At 34.1% G+C, this 9,868-nt stretch overlaps 4 non-coding genes across 4 annotated transcripts; all 4 read right to left on the bottom strand.

The window, feature by feature from the left end:
* Nucleotides 1–1,648: 1,648 nt before the first annotated feature.
* Nucleotides 1,649–1,721, bottom strand: TRNAA-AGC. Its single transcript has one exon. It is a non-coding gene; the product is annotated as a tRNA-Ala (tRNA).
* Nucleotides 1,722–1,859: 138 nt separating this feature from the next.
* On the bottom strand, nt 1,860–1,932 carry TRNAA-UGC. Its single transcript has one exon. It is a non-coding gene; the product is annotated as a tRNA-Ala (tRNA).
* A 7,130-nt stretch (nt 1,933–9,062) lies between these two features.
* Nucleotides 9,063–9,135, bottom strand: TRNAA-AGC. Its single transcript has one exon. It is a non-coding gene; the product is annotated as a tRNA-Ala (tRNA).
* Nucleotides 9,136–9,623: 488 nt separating this feature from the next.
* Nucleotides 9,624–9,696, bottom strand: TRNAA-UGC. Its single transcript has one exon. It is a non-coding gene; the product is annotated as a tRNA-Ala (tRNA).
* Between the last annotated feature and the right edge of the window lie 172 nt (nt 9,697–9,868).

Below are 9,868 nucleotides of genomic sequence, written 5' to 3'. Positions count from 1 at the left end.
CCTTATTCAATCTAAAATTATTGATTATTTCTTTTTTAAATATAATGAATTAGTGGAAGTACCTTTACTTATGAATTTTCATTTTTAATATTAGCAGGGATAGCTCTATTGGGAGAACGTCAGATTGAAGATTTGAAGGTCACGTGTTTGATCAACACGTTCACCACACCTGATTCTAGTTGCATAACCCGACTCTTCAATCTAAAATTACTTATTATTCCTTTTTGAAATCTCAATGAATTATCAGAAATACCTAACGTGTTCTAGTTCACCACACCTTATACAAGTTGGATAACTTGAATATCTTATTAAAAATGAGTGATTATTTCTATTTAAAATTAAAATGAATTAGCGAAAATACCTTTAGGATGAATTTTCATTTTTAATGTTAGTGTGGATAGCTCAGTTGAGAGAGCGTTAGATTGAAGATCTAAAGGTCTCATATTCGATCTTGCATAATTTGACTCTTCAATTTAAAATTAGTGATTATTTCTTTCTAAAATTTCAATTAATTAGCTGAAATACCTTTACTTAAAAAACTTTCATTTTTAATGTTAGCGGGGATAACTCAGTTTGGAGAGCGTCAAATTTAAGATTTGAAGGTCACGTGTTCGATCTCCATGTTCACCACACCTGTTTCGCAAAACCTGACTATTCAATAAAAAAATTAGTCATTATTCCTTTTTAAAATCTCAAGGGATAGCTCAGTTGGGAGAGCGTCAGACTAAAGATCTGAAAGTCACGTGTTTGATCCAAGTTCAAACTAAAATTAGTGGAAATACCTTTGCATTATGAATTTTAAATTTTAATTTTATTGTTCTTATTGTATGGAACAATAAAATTGATCTTCCCTTAGAATTGTCAATACATCCTACTTTCAATGTTCTTATTGCATGGATAGGCTAGGTTCAACTATCATTTCATGTGTTACTAGCTGATTCGTTTGAGTCAATACCATTTGGAGATTCAAAAGTAAATATTTGCACAGTTGAAGTAGCGGATGAAGTTGCAAGCATCATTTCATAGTGGTTAGAAAACTTTATTTATTATTTTAATTTCATAAAGTTTGTAATGCTCAAATTGACTTCGTCTTCTGTGGAGATTTAAAGGGATCGAGATTAAATCACGGGCACTAACTGTTTTTTTGTGGGGAGACTATAAATACCCACAAATTATTATGTAAAAGCATATTTGTGATTAATGAAATTGATCTCTCAAGTTGAGAGGTTCCCTCTTATAGAAATCTGAGCATATCTTTGTCGTATTTAAGTTTCATGCAATTCCTGTGGTAGATTGCATCTGAGATATTTAGTCAAGCAAAGGTACAAAGTAACACTAACAAAGGTACAAAGTAACACTAACAAAGGAACAAAGCTCATAAAAGATTTTTTAATCTAAAATACCATTGAACGGTCTTTTCAGTCTCATATAGGCTTTGTTCCCAAATTTTATATTATTGTGATGTTCCCAAATTTTATATTATTGTGATAGAAACTATAAATGATCATTATATTCATTGGTCAAATATTGCAATTGTGAAGAAGTGAAGAAGTCCTCCTTATATAAGTATCTTTTCTTTTTCTCTCCTACCCACCTTATACATAACATGTTAAATTAACTCATACTGAAAAAAATCATTTCTTTCTTTTGGAGATGCGGGGTATCGATCCCCGTACCTCTCACATGCTAAGCGAGCGCTCTACCATTTGAGCTACATCCCCACAATTTTTGCATCACAAAACCCTAAATTTTTCATCATCAATAATAGTGAAAATGAAGAAATATTGCTACACAACAGGTCATGAATAAGGAAAAATTTGAAAAGAAACAATATATTTAATAATAGATAATCTTATTTTTGGAGATGCGGGGTATCGATCCCCGTATCTCTCACATGCAAAGCGAGCGCTCTACCATCTGAGCTACATCCCCATCATTCTTACATCATAAAACCCTATTAATGTCCCATCATCAATAATAGTGAAAATAAAAAAATATCAAAATATTAATAACAAATAGTTTAGATATCCCCACAATTCTTACGTCACAAAGTCCTATGCATNTCCAAGCGATTTCTACAAGTATTTCTTAACAAAGAGTCCAAGGTGGCTACTTGCCTCGTCGCCGACGTTTGGGATCTCTATTCTTGAGCTTCCAATATTTGAATTACTTCAAATTTCCTTCCACGTACTTCTTATTGTGTCTAGTTTATGAAACCATAATGTTTTTATGAGAATCAGTCTGGAATGGGGTTAAAATTGAGAAAACCCAAAAAAAGGTCAAATTTTGAGTTGACTTGGATAGTTTAGTTTAACTGGCCATATCATCATTTTCTTCCTCTTAACAGGAAGAAGATGCACATTTTTCGCTTCGCCGCTATCTGAAACTCGGCCTGGACAGCCACATTTACAGCATTTCTCTCCTTGATGTCTTCGTGAAACTTAAAGATGGGTGTTACAAGGAAGGGCTAGGGATTGATTTGATACCTTCTCGTAGATCGTAGCCTAAGATATTCGCTTCTAAAGTTCATCCAAAATATGATTTATCGCTGGAGATAAAAGAAAGGATTTTTTATTGGGTAGCCGATTCTAGGGATTTCAAGGCCCTATTTCTTCATTAAACCTCTTCCATATCTTATCTTCAAGCTAAAGGAATTGGTTTTGGAGGAACGTGTTTGAGTGTAGGACTTTAACTTCTAGAAATCGTTCTCGGTATGCTACTTACTCGAAACGCCAGATTTCGATCTCGTGGGTAGTTCGTTCTACGACGTTTCAGCTCTCAATTCCTTCATCAAGTTTACTAAACTTCTTCCTCTGAAACTAGAGGAATCCTTAATTTGAAGGAAAAGAGATCGTAGATAGGATTTCGACTCTTATCCCTAATTTAATTTTGAAACCTATTTCCTTCAATTCGGCACGCTCTCGAGGTTATTTTTCTTCGTGGTCTTCTATGGAAGCATTCTTTGGAGGTGTAAAAATTGATTGGAATCATTTTTGCTCGACGAGTCATCATGTATCCTCGGATTGGATTTTCAAGTTTTTCTTAAAGTTCTTCAATGGCGTATTGAATTGGGGGAATGGTTTCTGGGCACTTTCAGCACTCTATTCCTTCATAGAACTTGTTGGTAATCTTGTTGAGAAACTGTAGGAATAAAATTGAAGAGAAATGGTGGAAGATTGCTCTCGAATTTGGAAGAAATCTAAGAGTAGGAGACCTATAATCTAAACGTTCATTGCCTTCAATTGGGGATCGACCTTTCTCGATTCTTATTTCGTATTGTTGCTCCTACTTCAGACTTTATAGGAGATGCTTAAACCGACTTTGAGAGTTCCAGAATCTTTGTTATTTAGAAGTTGAAAGATAAATGGTGGAGGATTGCTCTCGAATTTGGAAGAATTTTGCGAGTAGGAGACCCATAATCTAAATGCTTATTCCCTTCGATTAGGGGATCAACCATTCTCGATTCTTATTTCGTATTGTTGCTCCTACTTCAGACTTTATAGGAGGAGCTTAAACCGACATTGAGAGCTCTAGAATCTTCGTTATTTAGAGATCGAACTCTCTGGATAATTTTTCGGAGATATCAACTCCGATCATAGCCTTACCGACCTTGGCCTTGAATACTAGTCGTTGGATGTGATGATCCATGCGTGTTCGTTCTAGATCTTATCAAAATTTGGAGGAGATCCAACAGTTGAGATTTGAGTTTGAAGGATTTTGCTCGGATGGTCACTGTAGATGCTCTGATTCTAATTAGAGTGGCATTTCTCTAATTATCCATTCTTTTAGGGGTATTTTGGTAATTTTCCACTTTTCGAATATTTTATTATTATTTTTCTCGAAAAAAAATCCATAATTTTTCTACAAATTCCTCATTCATTTTTGATCATTTCCCTCTTATTTTGAATCTTGAGATTCCTTCTAGATAAGGAATTACAAATCCGGAAAGATTTTTTATAATTGATAAAATGACTTTTTTGTCGTTTTCATTTACTTTTTCATTTCCAATCCTTTTTAAAAGGTCTTTTAACTACTTGAAATCATTTGTTAGGGTACTTCATTGACTAAGTCCCTTGTTCTTGGTTAAAACTTTAATTTTTTTCCTTTCTATCCTTTGGGTCTTTCATGAGTGGCTTATTCTTATGGGAGATAATTTTCTTCATGTTTGGGGTGTTACATATACATACTCGTTACAAACACAAAATAAGAAGCATACTCAAAAGAAGAACAAAAAATACTATTTTAAAAACAGAGGTTAGTCCATGGCCACACTCTAATGTCTGCTCTCATCCACGACCAACTCTTAGTTACTTGAAAAAAAAATGATAAACATGGAGTGAGTAAAACTTAGTAAGTAGCCTACTTATAGGGTCTTAATCGCGACCTTAAGCTAGGATATTACTTCTTGTTATGTTTACAGGATCTTGTAGCTAAGAGGTCATCGTGTCATGTATCATATACTGATCTTGAAAACCTTCCTCTAAAATAACCTTCAATTTTCTCCCCATGAACACATGAGTGGTGTCGTCATAATCATGTAAGCCTACTGGTAAATCGTTGTGCAGGACATCTCGTTTAGCTGATGGGAAAGGTAGGCCTATCATAACATCCAGCTCATGATACATATTGCAGGATATCCTACCTAAAGAGGAATAGGGGCCTTTTAGTACACATCATAATGGTTACTTATGGGTATGGATCCTAGCAACTTATTTAGCATGTTATTCACATAGTTCTAGGTACTTGGTACCTGGATTATTGATGAACCTAGGTTTATACATAATGTCTTGGGCTAGGCTTTAGGAGTTGAGGTTTTAGCTTAGGAAAACATTAGAGGGTAACCTAACATGGACTGATTTGTGTGAAAACCTACTAGCACTTTGAGGACCTCTTTTCTTCACCAAACTTATGGGTAAACTTATTTAGAAGGTGCAGGAACAAGTTTGGAAATGAATAGTGGACTATAGTTCTCGAATTCGGGGTAAACCCATGAACACGATACCCCAAACAAAAAACTTGTATCTCTCGATTGGGTACTCGATTAAGCTTGCTTCTTGCCCCTAATAGTCTACCCTAATTCATAATTTATAGACGGATTTTTCACTACCATTGAAACATCTAGAATTTCTATAATTTCATTATTGATTTTTATTAAAAAATCTTCTCCCAGAAAAATCTTCTCCGATCGGAGCCTTCCTTTTTTAAGCACCTTGTAATTATAAAAAATCTTCTCCCAGAAAAATCTTCTCCGATCGGAGCCTTCCTTTTTTAAGCACCTTGTAATTATTGTTCTATAAAAAATTGAATGATTCCAGAAGTTTATAAAAATTAGAAAAAGTACCATTTTCTCAATGTTTTTTCAATTGTACTTGTTCTTTGCTTCTAGATACAACTTAGTAAGGATTATACACGGTCTCTTATTGGAGACCTTGAGTGTTGCAAATTCTCCTCTCCTTTGAAAACTTTCGGTCATCGAAAGTGCTTATTCTAAAATAGATCAGGGTACAAGGTTCTTATTTGCCTTCTGTTTCCCAAGTGGCTTCTTCTACTCTATGATTCTTCCATAGGACCTTAACAAGAGTGATTTCCTTGTTTCTCAATCTTTTGAATTTCTTGTCTATTATTTGAATCGGGTCTTCTTTATACGTTAGGTCATCTCTCAAGAAGAGAGTTTCATGAGCTAGTACGTGCGAAGGATCTAGGGTATACTTCCGTAGTATGGATACATGAAAGATATTACGTACTGCAGACAAATTTGGGCATTGCCCGATTCTATAGGCCACATATCCAATCCTTTCTAATATATCAAAAGGACGGATAAACCTAGGGCTTAGCTTACCTTTTTACCCTACCCGTGCACCCCTCTCATGTGGAACTTTTAGGAATATATGATCCCCTACCTACAATTCCATGTCCTTGCGCCTTAGGTCTACATAGCTTTTCTCTCGGCTTTGTGTGGTTTGTATCCTAGCTTTAATCTTCTTGACTGCGGCGTTGGTAATTTGCACCAGCTACTGCCCAATAGTTGTCGTTTGCCCCCTTCTTCCTAAAAGATAGGGGATCGAAATCTTCGTCCGTAGAGAACCTCGTATGTGGCCATTTATATGGTGGCTTGACAACTATTATTATAAGCAAATTTCATAAGGGGTAGGTACTTATCTCATTGTCCTGCAAAATCATTCACATATACCCTCAACATGTCATCCAATATTTCCTTGAGCATTTCTGTTTGACCATCTGTTTATGGGTCGAATGTCGTACTATAACTGCGTACCCAATGCCTTTTGTTGAATTTTCCAGAAGCGAGATTTAAATCTGGCATCTCGGTCTAATACTATTTCCTTTTGTTGAATTTTCAGAAGTGTACCCAATACCTTTACTGATGAATATTCATTTTTAATGTTAGCAACCGTAGCTCAGTTGGGAGATTATTAGACTGAAGATTTGAAGGTCACACGTGTTTTATCACGTTCAACGCACATAATACAAGTTTATTACCTGACTATACCGTCTAAAAACATAACTTCCTTATTCAATCTAAAATTATTGATTATTTCTTTTTTAAATATAATGAATTAGTGGAAGTACCTTTACTTATGAATTTTCATTTTTAATATTAGCAGAGATAGCTCTATTGGGAGAACGTCAGATTGAAGATTTGAAGGTCACGTGTTTGATCAACACGTTCACCACACCTGATTCTAGTTGCATAACTCGACTATTCAATCTAAAATTAGTCATTATTCCTTTCTGAAATCTCAATGAATTATCGGAAATACCTAACGTGTTCTAGTTCACCACACCTTATACAAGTTGGATAACTTGAATATCTTATTAAAAATGAGTGATTATTTCTATTTAAAATTAAAATGAATTAGCGAAATTACCTTTAGGATGAATTTTCATTTTTAATGTTAGTGTGGATAGCTCAGTTGAGAGAGCGTTAGATTGAAGATCTAAAGGTCTCATATTCGATCTTGCATAATTTGACTCTTCAATTTAAAATTAGTGATTATTTCTTTCTAAAATTTCAATTAATTAGCAGAAATACCTTTACTTAAAAAACTTTCATTTTTAATGTTAGCGGGGATAGCTCAGTTTGTAGAGCGTCAAAATTAAGATTTGAAGGTCACGTGTTCGATCTCCATGTTCACCACACCTGTTTTGCAAAACCTGACTATTCAATAAAAAAATTAGTAATTATTCCTTGTTAAAATCTCAATGAATCAGCTAAAATACCTTTATTGATGAATTTTAATTTCGAGTGATTGCGGGGATAGCTCAAAGAGAGCGTCAGATTGAATATCTGAAGGTCACGTGTTTGATCCACTTTCACCACACTTGGTTCACGTTGCATAATTTGACTATAAAATTAGTGATTATTTATGTTTTTGATCCATGTTCACTGCATTAACGATTATTTCTTTTAAAAAACTCACCTCTAATGATTGCAGAGATAGCTCAATTGGGAGATAGCGATTATTTCTTTTTAAAAACTCAACTCTAATGATTGCAGAGATAGCTCAATTTGGAGAGCGTCAGACTAAAGATCTGAAAGTCACGTGTTTGATCCACGTTCAAACTAAAATTAGTGGAAACACCTTTGCATTATGAATTTTCAATTTTAATATTAGTGTGGAGAGCGTCATAGTGAAGAGGAAACGTGTTCTCCACGTTCATTTATTTTAATGTTAAGCATAGATTGTGTGTCTGTAGATCTAAAGATAGCGTGGTGGATTCCTAATTCTTTATTTGACTATAAATGCTCTGTAAGACATTCAGTAAAATGACTCATTTTATTGTTCTTATTGCATGGAACAATAAAATTGATCTTCCCTTAGAATTGTCAATACATTCTACTTTCAATGTTGCTAAGTTGAGTTCCTTTGAAGGTGATGATTTTTCTGATTCGATGACGAATCCTGAAGAGGGGATGATGATAAGAATCACGGTGTACATTCTACTTTCAATGTTACTGAGTTGAGTTCTTTTGATGTAGGTGATGATTTTTTTGATTCGAGGACGAATCCTTTTGAAGAGGGGGATGATGATAAAAATCACGGAGTTCCAACTAGACATTTTACACAACCTAAGGCCAAGAAGATTCAACAAGCATTCATGCTTCATCTACAAAATTGGATAGGCTAGGTTCAACCATCATTTCATGTGTTACTAGCTGATTCGTTTGAGTCAATACCATTTGGAGATTCAAAAGTAAATATTTGCACAGTTGAAATAGCGGATGAAGTTGCAAGCATCATTTCATAATGGTTAGAAAACTTTATTTATTATTTTAATTTCATAAAGTTTGTAATGCTCAAATTGACTTCGTCTTCTGTGGAGATTTAAAGGGATCGAGATTAAATCACGGGCACTAACTTTTTTTGTGGGGAGACTATAAATACCCACAAATTATTATGTAAAAGCATATTTGTGATCAATGAAATTGATCTCTCAAGTTGAGAGGTTCCCTCTTATAGAAATCTGACCATATCTTTGTCGTTTTTAAGTTTCATGCAATTCCTGTGGTAGATTGCATCTGAGATATTTAATCAAGCCTTTATCAAGTTTGATTGTGGAGTGACTCAATTTAGAAAAAGGTTTCAAATCTTGCTTCTCACTCTTCAACTGTAATACAAACAAAGGTACAAAGTAACACTAAAAAAGCTACAAAGTAATACAAACAAAGGTACAAAGTAACACTAACAAAGGTACAAAGTAAACGTACAAAGTAAAGGTACAAAGTAAAGGTACAAAGTAACACTAACAAAGGTACAAAGTAATACAAAAAAAGGTACAAAGTAACACTAACAAAGGTACAAAGTAACACTAACAAAGGTACAAAGATCATAAAAGTTTTTTTTAATCTAAAATACCATTGAACGGTCTTTTCAGTTTCATATAGGCTTTGTTCCCAAATTTTATATTATTGTGATAGAAACTATAAATGACCATTATATTCATTGGTCTCCTTATATAAGTATCTTTTCTTTTTCTCTCCTACCCACCTTATACATAACATGTTAAATTAACTCATACTGAAAAAAATCATTTCTTTCTTTTGGAGATGCGGGGTATAGATCCCCGTACCTCTCGCATGCTAAGCGAGCGCTCTACCATTTGAGCTACATCCCCACAATTTTTGCANGTTAAGAAACCGTAAGATTTGAAAGTTTTGAATTCTAGACCAAATTTGTATCTAATTATTTCTTTTTATGACTAATTATAAATTAAGAGAAAAATATTTTTGTAAAGATAGATTAAACTCTAAAGCTTTGGTGACAAAACCATGTTTAGACTAGTAGTTTAAAGTCAGGAGATGCGGTCATAGGTGTGATTATTTTGGATGGGTTCGTATGAGGGAGCCTTCAAAGATTGTGCACTCACAGATGGGGTAGTTATGCAGCGTTAGTATGTCTTTGTGTCACATAATTGTTTCATACTCAACTTCTTCCCCTGAAGCTACAGGAATCCTTAATTTGAAGGAAAAGAGATCGTAGATANACCCTAAATTTTTCATCATCAATAATAGTGAAAATGAAGAAATATTGCTACACAACAGGTCATGAATAAGGAAAAATTTGAAAAGAAACAATATATTTAATAATAGATAATCATATTTTTGGAGATGCGGGGTATCGATCCCCGTACCTCTCACATGCAAAGGGAGCGCTCTACCATCTGAGCTACATCCCCATGATTCTTACATCATAAAACCCTATTAATGTCCCATCATCAATAATAGTGAAAATAAAAAAATATCAAAATATTAATAACAAATAGTTTAGATATCCCCACAATTCTTACGTCACAAAGTCCTATGCATCTCGTCATCAGTAATAGTGAAAATGAAAAACTATCCCAGCTC

This window comes from Cucurbita maxima, unplaced genomic scaffold (genome assembly GCF_002738345.1).
Source record: "Cucurbita maxima cultivar Rimu unplaced genomic scaffold, Cmax_1.0 Cma_Scf00562, whole genome shotgun sequence".
Lineage (NCBI taxonomy): Eukaryota > Viridiplantae > Streptophyta > Magnoliopsida > Cucurbitales > Cucurbitaceae > Cucurbita > Cucurbita maxima.
Note: the sequence above shows the minus strand (reverse complement) of the source record. Positions and strands in the feature narration are given on the sequence as shown.